This window comes from Bos indicus x Bos taurus, chromosome 11, assembly GCF_003369695.1.
Source record: "Bos indicus x Bos taurus breed Angus x Brahman F1 hybrid chromosome 11, Bos_hybrid_MaternalHap_v2.0, whole genome shotgun sequence".
NCBI classification, from domain to species: Eukaryota; Metazoa; Chordata; class Mammalia; order Artiodactyla; family Bovidae; genus Bos; species Bos indicus x Bos taurus.
Genome location: NC_040086.1, coordinates 22,773,598 through 22,792,162, shown reverse-complemented (window position 1 = coordinate 22,792,162; position 18,565 = coordinate 22,773,598). Strand labels below are relative to the sequence as shown.

Below are 18,565 nucleotides of genomic sequence, written 5' to 3'. Positions count from 1 at the left end.
GGGAATCAGGTTAAAAATTGGTTGTTCTCTAACCATCTAGAGAGTAAAAATGTAGAGAGTAAAAATGCCAATCTGAACGTGTGTTTGTGAAAAGGCATAGTGGCAGGATGGCAGGGTGGGAAATGCGCCTGGCTGGAAGGATCTCTATATGTGTATTTTTATCATCCATGTGTTGGATGAAGCGGAGAGCTGCCAGATAGCTTCTTTTCGACAGCTTGGAGTTACTGTTGGGAACAGATCCATGTATGGAAGCGAAAGCCGAAAGGCACAGATAAGCAGAGATCCAGCTATGCAAACCATGTTTAGAGACACTTAAACGACAAGCATCCCAGGTTCTTTCTTTCTGGTAAATTTAGAGAAGCCATCACCCCGGGTCTTTTTTCACATCCAGCCCATGCAGACCGATCGGCCAGCTCAACCAGAGGTAGGTGCAGGGCTTTTGTGATGAAACGTTTCTAAAGGGTCATTTGTGAATATTCCCTCCCAAGCTCTTGAGGTCCCTTAAAGGAAGCTGCCAAATAATATTTTGAAAAAAAGAAAGATTTGGTTTGGGGCTGGTGACTAAGAGGTATTTAACAGCTCTGCCTTCACAAGACAGGGCAGCTTGGTTACAGAGGAAAAGTGGCCGCAAAGAACTGCTCCCAAATAGAATTCTTTTCTCTGGGGTCACTTACTGTTTAGATTTCTGTGGATACGAATCTCCCTCAATATTGCCAGCACCTTGGAAACGGGCCCCAGCTTCCCGTGGGTTCCGATACTGTGTATTTTATGGGAGGGAGGTAAGCTTTGCCCTCTTCTTTGCTTGCTCGTCGGAATCCAGCGTAAACTCACATGTGTGGCTAGTTCTTCCTTAGACCTAGGAAGAGCTGCTTGTAAACGACATTATTATTTTTGGCAGCTGAAGTCATTTTTGCAGTGTTTCTCAGTAGATGGGAGGTTGATTACATCCCGTTCAGAGATTCTTGGTTTGTTTTCACAAACATGGGGTCTTGCGCAAGTTGAAATTGCTGCAACCAGCTGTAAGCACTAGACTTCTCAGTACCTTCAACGTTTCTCTCTTTGTTGATAATGACTGAAAACTAAGGAGCTTGAGGGGAAAGCTATGTAATGATAATTTTGCCATCAGTGATGTTCAGGGGATGGTATATTGTGGCAGAATCACAAAAGCTAGATGTCTTGGGGTCCCAAGTAAAAGCAAGAATATGAAGACAAGAACAGTGTCAGAATCACTATGACTTTAGTTTCCAGGATGCTGGTTAACCGAGCCAAAGCTTATCAGATGCATGTTGAAATGCTACTCCAGCTAATTACCAAATGGTAATCATTAGATCATTAAGCATTTCTTTTAAAATTGTCAGCAAAATCTATGAACTTCTGCAAAACACAAAAGTGGGGGGGGATTTGCAGCTCATAACTATAAAATGTCTGTGTGTTTTCAAGACTGAATTAAAAGCATTTTTACACAAGATAAAGGAATTTAAATTCAAATTTTCCCTCATTGAGAATATTGTGTCTATGTTTCACGGAAGATTTGAACCAACTCTTCATTTAAGTATGTTTTTAATCTTAAGATAGAACATGAGAAGGAAAAGAAAAAGAAAAATTGAGTGTGATTCTTCCTTCTCTGATGACATATATGATACGGAAAATGATTAATAAACAAATGTTAAGAAAATAATAAAAACAGCTTGTAATACTGACCAAGGAGATGGTCTTTGGATAAATTACATATCTGGGAAAAGGATATAGGCAAAGCGACTTAAATTGTGTGGTGGGTTTCTTCAAGTTGTGGGTGTTCTCTAAGACCAAAAAATGTGCCAGGGAAAGAAAAAACAAGGTTTTATTTCAATAAGAATACATTATCATTACTAAAATAATTATCATTCTAAATTTTCATCAAATTTAGATGTCTAGTCTATTTAAACTGACAGCATGTTATATTAACAACACATTCAAACTAACCTTTCTACATCTCTAAAATAAGCTATTTTACTTTATCTAAAAATACTAATATTCTATATCTGCAGGCGAGAGAGAGAAGGAGAGAGAATAAACTATGCCTTCTCTTTTTAAACTAACAGAGCTAACTAAACTGTCATAACTTCAGCTAAAGTGGAACAGGCCTTCAAAAGGATGGAGTTAAAATAATTAAACACTACATACCAGCCGGCTTTCTGAAAGAAATAGCACAGCAAGAGTTTTGGCAATTTTCAATATATAAAAGGTTAATCTAAATGATGTCACTAGTGTTTGTAATCGGATGCAATGCATATATGACATCCACTGTTTCTCATTTGCTTATTGCCAAGTGCATTTCAAGTGTGTACCCCTCGTGAGAAATGTCTGTTCCTGTTTTTTCTTTAGTAAACAAATTTATGAAGTAATAAAGAATTACTTACTGCTGTTTTATATATATAGTATGTCATCTATGAAAAAAAATTTTGACCATAAACTACTTGCCCTTTTGACTTATGACTTCTTAAGTATTTGGTGATGACTGTACATGTTAGAAAATCTTGAGCTCATATTTTGAGAAGAGAATTGGAAGTATTGACGGTCTTACGTGAAAAAAATATGACTTGAATGCTCTATGCTGTAGTTAGCTGAGGTAGAAGCAAATTCACAGAGGCCAAGAATGATAGAAAAGTTGAATTTTGTCCTGAAAGCATAGAGCACAGATTTGAGGTGTCTGTCTGTGAAGGGCCAGACCAGATAGCTCCTGAGCCTGGCTGCTACCAAAAGAGCAGGAGAAACAGATGTTTTTAGGGGCTTTGATGTGAACAATATCCCTTAAAATGTTTGGGGAGAATTTGTATGAAAGTAAGAGTAGAGATTTGCTTTTCCAGAGGCATGGAAAATGGTGACCCAGAGGAAAACCCATTAAGTTTCAAGGAAATGAAAATGATTACTCTAAGGAAAAGAGAATCTATTGGGAACTTAAATAAAATAAAAATTTCTCTAATGATTAAAACTGGACATTCCATGGCAGATAATTATTAAAGTATCTTTAAGATATAAAAAGCATCAATTCAAAAGTATCAGTTTTTTTTTGCACTCAGCCTTCTTTATGGTCCAACTATCACATTCATACATGACTACTGGAAAAACCATAGCTTTGACTATATGGACCTTTGTCAGCAAAGTGATGTCTTTGCTGTTTAATACACTGTCTTGGTTTTTCATAGCGTTTTCTTCCAAGGAGCAAGAACCTTTTAATTTCATGGCTGCTTTTGAACTGTGGTGTTGGAGAAGACTCTTGAGAGTCCCTTGGACAGTAAGGAGATCAAACCAGTCAATCTTAAAGGAAATCAACCCTGAATATTCATTGGAAGGACTGATGCTGAAGTTCCAATGTTTTGGCCACCTGATGTGAAGAGCCGACTCACAGGAAAAGACCCTGATGCTGGGAAAGATTGAGCGCAGGAGGAGAAGGGGACGACCAAGGACGAGATGGTTGGAAGGCAACACTGACTCAATGGACATGAGCTTGAGCAAACTCCAGGAGACAGTGAAGGACAGAGGAGCCTGGCGTGCTGTAGTTCACGGGGTCGCAAAGAGTCGGACACTACTTAGCAACTGAACTACAACAAAGAAATTAAAGGGGACGAGTTACCATGGCACTTAGTCTGCTGAGGAGAAAATGGCCTTTTCCATTCCATCGACACCTTGCCATGAAATGGGCCGTGGTCCTCGACTCCTGAAAATCACTGGGCGGGGAGTGGAGGAGGAGATGTCCACTGTACCCTTGATGGACTAAATATTCTTATGGGAGTTCAGGCAAAGGCAGCTTCTTCTTTTAATCCACCCCAGGAAATTCTAATGTGCAACCAGCACTGAGAACCAGTTTCTTTTTGCAATAAAAAAAGTGGTCATCAGTCCAGTTTATTTGGTTGAGGGGAGTTAATAGAACAGCTGAAGATAAAAAACATGCTGTTTCCCAGAAAGGTGATTTCTTGGAATTTTGATTGTAGTAATATTTTCTGACAGAAAGTACCTATTGAAAGGTTCCAACATATTTAAAAAGCTTTCACTAGATATAGATCTAGTTCGTATCACTCATACCCCCTGGCCTGAATGCTGGCCACAATTATTGAAAAGTAAAAATATATGTGTGTATATGTGACATTATGGATCTTAACTACAGCTGCCAAGTGAAATTTCATATTGTTTTAGCTAATTATCAAACAGCCATCTGAAAGTGCATATTAATTTTGGATAGCAACAGTTTTCTACGGATTAGGAAAATCATTGCCTTTTTTGCATTTCTAAGTGTCAAGAACTTTGGAGAGAGGGTGAATGATTTTATGCAGAGGATATATTAATTATCATGTATTAATAAATATGAATAAGAAACTAAGACTAGCCACAATACTAAGAGGCTGTGTAGGGCCACACAAGACTCCTTGCACTTGTCAGTAAGAAGTGAAGACTGGGCTCCCTGAGCCCTGCAAAAATGATTCTGGGTTGAATGTAGATAGAGGATAAATAACACTTTTAGATTTCAGCTCAGGTTATAGCGGACTATTTGAGAAAGGGAGTGGAAGCAGTGATTAGAATGATGACTGCTGAGGATAACTTCAGTCTGACAGCCTACGTTTTAGGTCTGCCTTCAATGTATTAATGACTAAGTGACTTTGGACAGGTAACATCATCTTTGTAAGCCTCTATTTCCCTCTCTGCAAATTGTGGATAGCAATAACCATATCAAAGGAGTTAAGTAGCAAAGAGCAGAAAAAGAGTTTAGCTTAATTGCCTGTAAATGGTGGTACCATCTTTGTAATCAATATTAAAATCAGATGTATTTTTCTTACGAGACTAATTTCCCTGTCATTAGAAATACTAGACAGAAGAATGATCACATTTTAGAGTATATGAATTCTTGAATTCCTTTCAATTCAGTTTCTAAAGTTAACCCACCACTCATACTGTTCATTTGGGAGATACTGATTCAGTTCAGTTCAGTTCAGTCACTCAGTCGTGTCAGTTAATCACAAACATTGACTTTCCCTCTTACTCCAAATAATATCATGGTGAGTCTGGAAACTATCATTTAAGATGTCAAAAATAAATATAGATGTATATTCACTCACAAATATGAAAGACATACAAAAACTATATCAAAAATAAAGTCATAAAAAAAATGAAGTCATTGTAATAGATGAGAAGGATACCAGTTAACAAGACGTTTCCTTCCTTAATTGTTTTCTAAACAAATTCTGTTTTACATAGAGATGGATGAATCCATTGAATATTTACCCTATTCAGAGCAATGCATTATATTCCAATTAATAATATGTTATTATAATAAAGTCTCTTCAACAGTTTGCCCTTTCAGAGATAAGATGCAATCATATATAAAATGACATATATACTATTATGCTGTTAATATGCAATTATCAATTACAAGCTATTGTTGAATTTCATTTAAAGAAATAGAATTTTAACAAACTATTTCTAAATCTTAACTTTATTGATGCTGTACCCATATAGAAAATATTATGAAATAAAAATTCTTTTTTTTTTTTTGGTTAAAAGCCTGAGTTCAAGATTCAGACAAATCAATAAAATCCCAACTATGCTTCTTATTGTCATTCTGGGCAAGACCTAATAACTGTCTTGAGGTGTGTTGAACTCTACTGTTTTCCAAAACACTTCCAAGGAAGTCATATATATTAATTTATAAATTCTAAAAATTACCCTGCAAGATTGGCAGTCATTTTGCTAAAGAAGAGTGAAGTGAAGTCACATGCCCAAGGTCACACAGCAAGTAAACAGAAAAGGAAGAATTTGAAGCCTATTTTTAGCCTCTGTATTTTGCAGTCCCACAACTGTTTCTTGGCCTTTAAAAGATAGAAATAAATATATTAATGCTTAAAAAAATTAATGTACAAAAAATATACAATATAGAATCTGACAAGAAGTGAGAGCAAGCCACATTATTCTTCTTAGATTCAGTTCAATCACTCAGTCGTGTCCTACTCTACGACCCTATAGACTACTGGACACCAGGCTTCTCAGTCCATCACCAACTCCCAGAGCTTACTCAAACTCATGTCCATCAAGTCAGTGATGCCATCCAACCATCACATCCTCTGTTATCCCCTTCTCCTCCTGCCTTCAATCTTTCCCAGCATCAGGGTCTTTTCCACATCAGGTGGCCACAGTATTGGAGCTTCAGGTTCAACATCAGTCCTTCCAATGGATATTCAGGACTGATTTCCTTTAGATTGACTGGTTTGATTTCCTTGCAGTCCAAGGGACTCTCAAGAGTCTTCTCCAAGACCACAATTCAAAAGTATCAATTCTTCTGCGCTCAGCTTTCTTTTTAGTCCAACTCTCACATCCATACATGGCTACTGGAAAAACCATGGCTTTGACTAGATGGATCTTTGTTGGCAAAGTAATGTCTCTGCTTTTTAATATGCTGTCTAGGTTGGTCATAGCTTTTCTTCCAAGGAGCAAGAGTCTTTTAATTTCATGGCTGCAGTCACCATCTGCAGTGATTTTGGAGCTGAAGAAAACAAAGTCTGTCACTGTTTCCATTGTTTCCCCATCTATTTGCCATGAAGTGATGGGGCTGGATGCCATGATCTTAGTTTTTTGCATGTTGAATTTTAAGCCAACATTTTCATTCTCCTCTTTCACTTTAATAAAGAGGCTCTTTAGTTCTTCACTTTCTGCCAAAAGCATGGTGTCATCTGCATATCTGAGGTTATTGATATTTCTCCCAGCAATCTTGATTCCAGCTTGTGCTTCATCCAGCCTGGCATTTCACATGATATACTCTACATATAAGTTAAGTAAGCAGGGTGATAATATATAGCCTTGACGTACTCCTTTTCCGATTTGGAACCAGGCTGCTGTTGCGTGTCCAGTTCTAACTGTTGCTTCTTGACCTGCATACAGATTTCTCAGGAAGCAGGTCAGGTGGTCTGATATTCCCATCTCTTTTAGAATTTTTCACAGTTTGTTGTAATCCACACAGTCAAAGGCTTTGGTGTAGGCAATAAAGGCTTTGGTGTAGCTGATAAACGATAAAATTCATTTCTGGAACTTTCTTTTTCAAGAGCAACAACATTTTGAACGGATGTTGGCAATTTGATCTCTGCTTCCTCTGCCTTTTCTAAATCCAGCCTGAACATCTGGATATTCACGGTTCATGTTCTGTTGAAGCCTGGCTTAGAGAATTTTGAGCACTATTTTGCTAGCATGTGAGATGAGTGCAATTCTGCAGTAGTTTGGCATTGCCTTTCTTTGGCATTGCCTTTCTTTGGGATTGGAATGAAAACTGACCTTTTCCAGTCCTGTGGCCACCTCTGTGTTTTCCAAATTTGCTGGCATATAGAGTATAGCACTTTCACAGCATCATCTTTTAGGATTTGAAATCGTTCAACTGGAATTCCATCACCTCCACTAGCTTTGTTCGTAGTGATGCTTCCTAAGGCCCACTTGACTTTGCATTCCAGGATATGTGGCTTATTGTCCACTTTATCTGATTAATGAGGAATCTAATCATTTGAAACAATGTTTCTGAGTACCAACTATATAAGAAATAGTTTGATTGTCCTTTATAAACTAATATTTATAAATTGTTGGCTAGACACTTTTGAGAAACAGAGGTTAAATGATTATTTTGTGACTCTATTCCATTCTCTTTACATAATCTTCTCTTTCATAATACCCACTTTTTCAATAAATGTGTCAGAACTAGTATATCCTTCCCCTCCCCCCAGTCTTCACTGTTATACAGCAGAAATGATTTGTATAAAAATGATAAAGTGAGATAAAAATTATTTAAATGAAAGTTAGTATTGTATTCCAGGTCCCATCTCACAGACATATCAAATCACATTTAAATTTCAATTCAAAATTTTAAATGAAGAACAAGAGATCTACTCAGCATTCAACTTACATTTTAGATAATGCTTATGAGCACCAGACCTTCAGGAATTCAATATATAATTTTCACCAATATTATATAGTGGTATATTCATTTATGAAAATTAAAATGTATTTTAACTGTGGTAATAAAACTTGTACAGAAGTTAGTAGCTTATTTTTTTGCAAAGAAAATGGAATGAAAGATTACCTTTAATCCCCTCTACTTTTTATCAGGCATGTGAAAAGGATTAGAGTTCAAACCCACCTTCTCTCACTCTATGCTATTACACATTCAAGAACATTTATTATACTGTTTCCCCAGAGCTAATTTTGCTGCTAATAATTTGAATACTGTTTTGCCTTAAAAAGATTAATATCTATTGTGATTCATGTAGGGGTTAGGGAAAACAAATAAAAAGATGAGTGATTTAAACAACAACAACAAAAAATGAGGTTACTGTAGTTCCCATAAATCTTTAACTTACAATAACTTACAATTCTTAAATTATCACCAATCAACAATGCTACCAACAAACAGCCATAATAATTAGTTAACTTAAAGTACAGAATTTCTTGAGCAATATAAAACGTTGAAAAACTAAAACAAAAGCACAGCATGCTAAAAATCAGAGACCCAAAATTTCATTATAAAGAAACAAATTTGAAGTAACACTTAGATACTTAGTTTTTGTTCAATATGTGTTTACCAAAGCCACAGTTTAGGATCTTTAGGGTAACACAGGCTAAATAAATAACTAGTAGAGAAAATATATGTCCCAAAGCTCTTTTTCTCCCTCAATAATCCATTTGGGTTAAACTAAAACAAAATGTGCTCAATTTACTGGATCATTTTATGTTTTTCAAAGGGATATCTAATAAATATTCACTGAAGAGTTAGAGAACCAGCTCTTCAAAAGTTCACTGAGCTTGTGATCTTCCAAACTACATCTTCCAAAATGTGATCAGAGAAGGAATTCTTCTTCAGCATCTTTGGTGCAATAAGAGGTCTTGTTATCTAAAACCAGTGCCTATGAAATATTGTATTAAATGAATCACCATCTCAGATGTTGAAGACAGGCTAACATGCCACTAGCTCTGAGAAATCTTGCAGGTAGATAATCTGGGTATGACCTTGTTGTTAAGCTAAATGATGGTTTAGAATCCAGATAAGGTGTACCCTGACCTTGCAGCCTCCATGGCAGACATCAGTCATGTCATTGTCACTGACTGAGCCTAGGTTGGTCTCAAAGTCATTCTCACTCAGATTACTGCAGGCAGCCATGGCTAATTGGCCAGAGTTAATACATAGGATGAAAAGTAGCTGTCATCCAATCATGGAACCATCTCCTGGAAATAGTTAACCCTGAAAGAATTGATTAAACCCAGGCCTCTAGTTTTAACACAAAGGACAAGCTATTGAACAGCCTCTGTGTGAAATAGTAGAAGAATGCCTAGCTTGTGTGTGTGCGCGCTCAGTGTCTTGAGTCATGTCTGACTCTTTGTGACCCCATGGTAGCCCATCAGACTCCAGGGGGTTCTCCAGGCAAGAATACTGGAGTGGGTTGCCATGCTCTCCTCCAAGGGGTCTTCCTGACCCAAGGACCAAACCCTCATCTCCTGCGTCTCCTGCATTGTATGCAGATTCTTTATCGCTGAGCCACCGGGAAGCCCTGTATACTTAGCTTATGGAATTGCCAGTTCAAGTTCCAACTTTCACAACTTCATCCATATATATGCATAGTTATTCTAAAAGTATAAGAAAGTCTTTTGAATATTGCTTTTGTTGTTTTCAGAGATGATAAAGATACAAATCACCTAAGGGGCTTCCCAAGTGGCACTAGTGGTAAAGAACCCCGTTGTCAGTGCGGGAGCTGTAAGAGACACGTGTTCGATCCCTGAGTCAGGAAGATCCCCTAGAGAAGGGCATGGCAACCCACTCCAGTACTTTTGCCTGGAGAATCCCATGGACAGAGGAGCCTGGCAGGCTATGGTCCGGTCCAAAGGGTCACACAGAGTCAGATACAACTGAAGAGGCCTAGCACACAACATTTTACATCAGTGAAATTGTGTGACTCTGTCGTTATACTAAACTGGTTGGGCTCCTGGAGCTACATTAAAAACCAGGAGACACAATGCTGAAGAACTTGGTCTTGTGGGGCAAAGAATCACAGAAACGGGCTGTCACAAGGCACTTTCAGAAGAACTATAGGAAAGGGTTAATAACACAGGCCAGAAAGGTTCTAGCCAAGACTGTGACCAGAAATGTGACACCTCTTAATTTCATATCTCCAATGCCATTTTCTGACACAAAATAAATAATTCATTTTGAATGAATTAATTTAGTCTGATGACTAATTGAGTGGATAAATGGATGTTTTTATTATTATTATTCTTGGGGTGTGGGGGCTGTGTTGAGTCTTTGTTGATGCATGGGCTGTCTTTAGTTGCGGCGAGCAGGGGCTACCCTTCGTTGCAGTGTTCAGGCTTCTCATTGCAGTGGCTACTCTTTTGCAGAGCATGGGCTCTAGGGCAAGTGGTCTCAGGAGCTGAGACAAGTGGGCTCAGTAGTTGCAGTTCCTGGACTCTAAAGCACAGGCTCAATAGTTGTGGTGCATGCATTTAGTTGCTCCCCAGCATCTGGGATCTTCCTGGGTCAGGGGTAGAACCCATGTCTCCTGCATTGACAGGTGGATTCGTTAGCACTGAGCCACCAGTGAAGCTCCTAAATATTCTTTATTTACTCTAAGTAACGTATTTATTATTGAAAGATATGTAAAAGCGTACACATATTCTAACAAGTCACACGTGTGCTAAAGGGATACAAAAAAAACCAGAATTTTAAAATGATTACTTAATTCTTCTTATAAGAACCAATGAGATAAAGCATGTAATATATTTGGTTCCTAGCACATAATAATTGCTCAATAAATGGTAGCCATTATTGTTATTCATTTAGTAAGCATTTATTGAGCATTTTTCTTTTCAAATACTGTGTTTTGTATATAAAATGATGACTAAGACATAGTCCTTTTTCTCAAATAATGTATTAATAAAGATCCAGGATATAAAGATGAAGAAAAGAAAATTTCCAGACAGGCATGGATGCTCAGGTTCCCACAGGTGAGGGACAGACTCCTTTCTCCAGAAAAATGCAGTGGCGCTCTCTCCACCAGGAGAGGCCTTGGCAGGATGCTGGAGGGCTCGGTCTGCCCGGTCTGGTCTCTGGGGCCAGGGCTGGGTTTCCCTCATGTATGGCAAGAGCCCTACGCGTGCTGTGCTTTTTCTCCTTGGCACACAGTTCACAGCTCTTTGGCCAGTGGCAGCTGTGGAAATTTACACTCCTTGTGTGCTGGAGGCTGTCAATGGGACAGATGTTCGATTAAATCACACCATCTCCTGCTTTGCCTCTGTGGGTGATGCTCTCACGGTGACCTGGAATTCCCAGCCTTGATATGGAGGCCCTAAACAGTTTGCTTTCTACTACCATGTGGGACCCTTCAAACCCACGAGTGGGCGTTTTAAGGACTTCGTGGTCTGGGATGGGAACCCAGAGCGGTATGATGTCTCCATCCTCCTCTGGAAGCTGTGGTTTGATGACAATGGGACACACACCTGTCAGGTGAAGAACCCACCTGATGTTGATGGGCTTATCAGGGAGATCCAGCTCAGCATCATGCAGACTGAAAAGAAGAAAAGCTCAACCAGGGGGAAAAAAAAAGCTTCTGTTTCTTTAGAATACACAGACTAGCATTCTTACATGGAAGCTGAAGATTTCCCAGAACAAGAACCCTAAGATAAGCTGGAGTCAATGGAAGCTTTTCTTTGGCTTTTTCAGTTGTGATCCATCTTCCAACCAGCGCTGCAGTATATAACTATCTAGATGAGCAACGTTCCTCTGGAGCCAGCATAACACTCTTCTTGAGCAGATACCACCAGACTCACAGACAGCTCTGCTACTAAGGTTTTATTTAATTTTAGAGGGCAAATATTTTTCAAATGCTCACTAGCTTTTGTATACTAAGAAGCTATATTTTTGCCCTTAAACACTCATTGTGGATTATGACTTATATCTTGGCCTCAAATGAGATCAAATCATCTGTCATGTTTCCTTTGATATATTAATTTCTTTAGTACAACTTCCTAGCTACTAATGTTGATGTGTTTACTCTTCTCACACTCTCAATTAAAAGATGAACTAATTCTCTCAACAGTTTTGATTAATTAACAGAAACTCTTGCATTCAAACTGTTAAATAACAGTTTGATTTTTATGGCTCTCCTTAAGTATGAGACATATTTTATTGAATTTCTTTCAATACTATAGATGGCAGGTCTTTGTTTTTGTTTGTTTTTGGTCAGCTGATCCAAGGTTTACGGTAGCACAAGCCAAAACCAGAGTAACTAGGGAAGGTGACATAAATGCTAATAGACAAATGTCACCTCCAGATGAAATGCTGCTGCTGCTGCTAAGTCGCTTCAGTCGTGTCCGACTCTGTGCAACCCCATAGACAGAAGCCCACCAGGCTCCCCCGTCCCTGGGATTCTCCAGGCAAGAACACTGGAGTGGGTTAGGTTCGGAGTGCTATTATAACTGCAGTGTTAGAGACAAAACTCAAACAATAGCAACACAAACAAAAACCACAGCAGGATAAGGAGACAGAGAAGGAGACAAGAAAGCATTTTTCGATAGGGTGATCAAAGGAAATGAAATGTGAGCAGAAAACTAAAAGCTATGAGGAAACAAGTCAGGTGAATGGAGAGAAGATTTCCAGACAGAGGGGAAAAACAGCAAGTGAAAAGGCAATGAGGTAGAGCATACTTCATCTGCTCAAGGCATGATAAGGGGTCCATTGAGACTCGATACAAAGAAGAGTGACAGAAAATGACATCAGAGATATAGCTGGCAGCTAATTCATTAGGTCTTTGAAGCCCATAGATTTGGAAAACTCAACTAAGAGACTTTAATTCCAAGAGGACTAGGAACCCATTGGAGTATTATGAACTGAGACATGAAATGAGCTAATTTACATTTTAACACTTCATTCTAGCTACGGTTGGGAGGATAAACTGTAGAAAGGTAATAAATACATAAACAAACCAAGCAATCAAGCAGGTGGTAATAATAGACATCTTTATAGGTCGACTGTCTACATAATCGGTCATCAGAATCGGAACATTTTTGAATATAAAAGGCGGAAGGTGAGTTATCACACTGGATCAACAGCAGTGAACTGGGAACGTCACAGACAAACTGGGACATATGCTCGCCCTAATTCAAGGGCTGTTTTTGAGAATAAATTAGTACTGAGTAGGTGTTCAAAGAAAAGCAGCCAAAATTAGTAGCTCCCAAACTCTTTCACCAAATACTAGTGAACTGAGTATTAATGGGCTATAAACTAAAAATAATTCTTTGAGAGAATAAACCAGGGACTACTACATTAAACTCAGGTAAACTGGTTCTTTATGAAAGGAGTTCTGGAGTTTTTAAGACACTAAATACCTGAGCACTACTGATCTTATGCAGTATTTACCCATGTATCCATCATTTGTCTACAGATTTTCTTTTTTCAAGGAGTTAGTACCTTGTGACCCCAGTCTTCCTTGAAAGTCAGTATGGTTATGAGTAATGGTCCAGGACAAAGCTACAGTTTAGAGAGAGTGGGATGGATGATGGATGGATATGGTTCAGAAATTTGACCCAGGCGTTTTAGTTAGATTGGACTTCCCTGGTGGCTCAGACGGTAAAGTGTCTGTCTGCTATGTAGGAGACCCTGGTTCGATCCCTGGGACGGGAAGATCCCCTGGAGAAGGAAATGGCAACCCACTCTAGTATTCTTGCCTGGGAAATCCCATGGATGGAGGAGTCTGGTAAGCTACAGTCCATGGGGTTGCAAACAGTCAGACACTACTGAGCAACTTCACTTTCTTTTTAGTTAGATTAGTGGGTAGATAACTCAGTGGAATGAGGCACTCCAAACTGTAATTTAAAAGCAATGTCAGGCTGCTTAAGTAGCTACCAAAATATACAGGTTGTTCTTATCCTCTGTAGATGCAAAACAAGCCTGTTTTCATTGTCCATGAATATCTATTTGCTGTGTACTTGCGGTTCTATGGACTTAATTTTTTTAATTTTAATTAATTTTTTTATTGTTTGGGGCTGTGCTGGATCTTTGTTTCTGCACATGGGCTTTCTCTAAGCTGCGGTGTAGAGGGCTACTCTTCTTTGTGATTTGTGGGCTTCTCATGGCTGTGGCTTCTCTTGTTGAGGAGTACAGGCTCTAGGGAGGGGCCTGGCTCTAATGCATAGGCTCACTAGTTCTGGTACACAGACTTAGTTGCTCCACAGCATGGGGAATCTTATCAGACCAGGGATCGAACCCACGTCTCCTGCATTGGCAGGCATATTCTTTACTACTAAGCCACCAGGGAATTCCCTCTATGGACTTAATTTTATGCCTGGGAGTTTTTTTAAAGTAAAGGCTTCTTGGTGCCCTTTCTTTCTCAATAAGCACCTGGGGTCAGAGTGAGAGTCAGTTAGCCAAAAAAAACAGATTTTGAATTGCCACTGACACACACACACCAGAGACATGAATGGAAAACCAAATATGTAAAGTATGGAGGCAAGAGATGAGTTCAGAAATGAAAGAAGTACCTAACCTTGTCAGATACCCAAGCAGACAGTTTTCCTAGCTTCCAGGATGGAGGCTATTGTTTGCAACTGCCTTTCATACTCTCTGATGGGAGTTGTGTGGGTGAGTCAGCAATCAGAGTGCTTGGGAGCTGTTACCAGCTTCTAGATATTGGCTCACGAATGATCCATAAATTCTTAAAAGGTGCTCAAAGGGTACCTCTCTAAATCTCTTTTCCTATTTAATTTTTTATTTGGAGGGGAGGGGTGGGGGAAGGGCTACCCTCTATGTTCCTGTAACAACTACTAACAATGGCAAGTAACACATAAAACAACTTCTTTCTGTTTTCAGTTTGTCTTTCTTTTTAGCTGCATGATATGTGAGATCTTAGCTCCCCAACCAGGGATCGAACCTGCTCTGCCTGCACTGGAAACTCGAAGTCTTAACTGCTGGGCTTCCAGGGATTTCCACATAAAGCAATTTCTGGGTGCCAGGCACTTTCCTCAGCGCTTTTACACACATTAACTCATTAAATCCGGACAATAACCTTACAAGCTAGATCCTACTATCATCCTCACTTTCAGGTGAGGAAAATGATACAGAAAGACTAAGTAAATCTGCCTACAGTCACACAACCAAAAAATAGTAGAGCTGAACAAATCTGGTTCCAGAGTCCATGCTATTATTTACTTCACTTTGGGCAAATTCTTCATAGAAATTAATGGAGAAAGTTACCTTTTTAATTTAGTTCTAATCCTTATGAGCAAATAGAACATTGTTCCTATTCCACTGACACCGTTAAAGTTTCTAAAGACCCGCAGTTATTACATTTCTCTCAAAGTTTATAGCTCTAATTTCTTAGATGCTCTTATGACATGTGTGTGAAACATGCCTGAAAACTCACCTTTGAAGGTGCACTAGCTTTCTATTTTGTTATTCATTTAGTTAATGTGTTGACAGGGATGAGAGCCACAAATCAGTCAAGGAGTACTTGCAGATGATTTGAGAGCTCCAGGTTCAGGACATGAAAACCCACCCTTATTAAATCGCATTTATTAAGATCTCTGTGAATCCAAAATGCCATCCAGCCTGTTTACAGTCTTCAACTTTGACATCTATTGCAAATGTTGTGAGAATGGTTTTTATGTCTTCATCTGATACTCTGACAAAGTATTTGGCCACATAAGGACAGTGCCACATAGCACATCACTCACTTTCTATCCAGCCTGAATTAGCAATCTTTGAGCATGGTTATTTAGTAAGGGGGCTTCCATGGTGGCTCAGTGGTAAAGAATCTGCCTGCCAATCAGGAGACGTACGTTTGATCCCTGGGGTGGGAAGATACCCTGGAAAGGGAAATGGCAACCCACTCCGGTATTCTTGCTTGGGAAATCCCATGGACAGAGGAGTCTGGCTGGCAGACTACCACAAAGAGCTGTACATGACTTAGTGACTAAATACCACCAATTTAGTAGAAAGTGAAAGCTTAGTCACTCAGTCGTGTCTGACTCTTCGAGACCCCATGGACTGTAGACTACCAGGCTCCTCCGTCCATGGGATTTTCCAGGCAAGAGGACTGGAGTGGGTTGCCATTTCCTTCTCCAGAGGATCTTCCCAACCCAGGGATCAAACACAGGTTTCCCATATTGTAGGCAGACACTTTACTGTCTGAGCCATCAGGAAGGGACTCCACCTAATTGCGTTATCAGGCAGCCCATATGCCTCCATTTGGCCCAAAGTGCTTTTGTGTAGCTATGTAAACCATTCTGATGAAGGTCAGAAATCATGTACCAATAGCATTTTTCTCTTCAATTATTTTAAGATCCCTCAGTGTCATAACAGAGAAGGCAATGGCACCCACTCCAGTACTCTTGCCTGGAAAATCCCATGGACGGAGGAGCCCGGTGGGCTGCAGTCCATGGGGTCGCTAAGAGTCGGACACGACTGAGCAACTTCACTTTCACTTTTCACTTTCATGCATTGGAGAAGGAAATGGCAACCCACTCCAGTGTTCTTGCCTGGAGAATCCCAGGGAAGGCGGGGCCTGGTGGGCTGCCGTCTATGGGGTCGCACAGAGTCAGACACGACTGAAGCGACTTAGCAGCAGCAGCAGCAGCAGCAGTGTCATAAGGTTAGTGTGACTTGACTTTGAACATTGAGACTCTTTGTCTCTTTGCACTTCCATGGCTCTTCCTCCAACCTCCAGTGTTCCTATAGAGTACTGATTGGCTCAATGTTCTCTAATAAAAAGGTTTCATACACTGGAGTGTAATATACTTATGCAAAGTATCTGAACAAATTTGAGCAACCAGGTACTTTCTTACCATCACTTTTATCTTTGACTCTAGTTTCCCATTACTAATATTTGCTGTCCACCCCCCTGTACATACATTCAATTGTCTATTCAACACATTTCTACAGACCCTCTGACTCAAACTTTGTTGCTCAGTCACTCAGTCGTGTCTGACTCTTTGCGATCCCATGGGCTATTGCCTGCCGGGCTCCTCTGTCCATGGAGATTCTTTAGGCAAGAATACTGGAGTGGGTTTCCATGCCCTCCTCCAAGGGATCTTCCCAACCCAGGAATAGAACCCAGGTCTCTCGCATTGCTGGCAGATTCTTTACTGTCTAAGCCACCAGGGAAGACCATGAATACTGGAGTGGGTAGCCTATCCCTTCTCCAGGGGATCTTCCCAACCCAGGAATTGAACCAGGGTCTCCTGCATTGCAGGCGGATTTTTACCAGCTGAGCTACCAGGGAAGACCTAGACACTCCCTCCTAGCCACTCCCAACTATCTTCCACTTGGTTGCCAATGTGATCTTGCAAAACACAATCTTGATCTGGCATACACATGTAAAATCTTTTAATGAATCCATATAACTTCCAGGATGAAATCTAAATTCGTTCATTTAGTACCGAAGGGCTTTGAAATTATAGCCCTGCCTAAGTTCCTAAGCTTGGCCCTCTTCATCTGCTAATAAACATTCTTGTCCTAGCTTTCTTTACCGGACTACTTATCAGTTGATTCACTGAAATAGTCAAGTGATTCAGATCTACTTTTTCTCACATGTTCGTTACCTTCGTTCTTCAGTGTGTTTTTTTTTCCCCCTCTTTTCACTTAATAAACCCTGCACTTGCTTTAAGACTCAATACAAGAACCATTCTCTCTGTGATGCTTCCCTCCCCATTACCTAACTCTGATCTGTATTTTTCCTTTGCTGCACTCTGCCTCTCTCTCTGTGATAATACTTAGTATTGTCAATATGTACTTTCTCACCTCCTTGTTAGACTCTGTACAACTTGGTGACACATACTTATCTTGCTCTTTATATGTGAAGGACTTCATACATAAAATACCTGACATACTTTAGGTGTAATCTATAAATGTTTATAGAATCATGAAATGAGTAGGTCAACATCATTCTCATTGGATGAAAAACTAGAAGAAAATGTTCTCTAAAGAGTTACATTTTCCTCTTGTCTTCCACATGCCCCTAGCAGGTAGTCTATTCCTCATTTAACTCAAAACTGTTGTGCTAATTTAAAAAATCTTACTTGTCCTTTATGTTCTAAGGTCTACCTGACTAACTTATAAACATATTTTTGTAACATTATTCATTCACATGATGTGTGGACTTGTGTGGTTGATGAAGTCCAAAATATAGAGTCTGTTTATTGTTGTTGCTGCTGCTAAGTCACGTCAGTCGTGTCCAACTCTGTGCGACCCCATAGATGGCAGCCCACCAGGCTCCCCCATCCCCGGGATTCTCCAGGCAAGAACACTGGAGTGGGTTGCCATTTCCTTCTCCAATGCATGAAAGTGAAAAGTGAAAGGGAAGTTGCTCAGTCGTGTCCAACTCTTCATGACCCCATGGACTGAAGCCTACCAGGCTCCTCCGTCCATGGGATTTTCCAGGCAAGAGTACTGGAGTGGGGTGCCATTGCCTTCTCCACTGCTTATTATTACACGACCCAAATTCACCCATCTCAAAAGGTATCAGCCTCAACATGAAAGGATTTACACAGAAGAGAGGGTGATTAAAATCTCTCTCTT

At 39.7% G+C, this 18,565-nt stretch overlaps 1 protein-coding gene across 2 annotated transcripts in view; it reads left to right on the top strand.

Annotated features, from left to right (window-relative positions):
- The first annotated feature begins 281 nt into the window (after positions 1–281).
- Positions 282–18,565, top strand: part of SLC8A1 (solute carrier family 8 member A1) — a 447,727-nt gene continuing 429,443 nt past the window's right edge. For both annotated transcript variants that reach the window (XM_027555093.1, XM_027555087.1), the window contains exon 1: positions 282–424. The gene's annotated coding sequence lies outside the window, so the exon portion shown is untranslated. The remainder of the gene's footprint in view (positions 425–18,565) is intronic.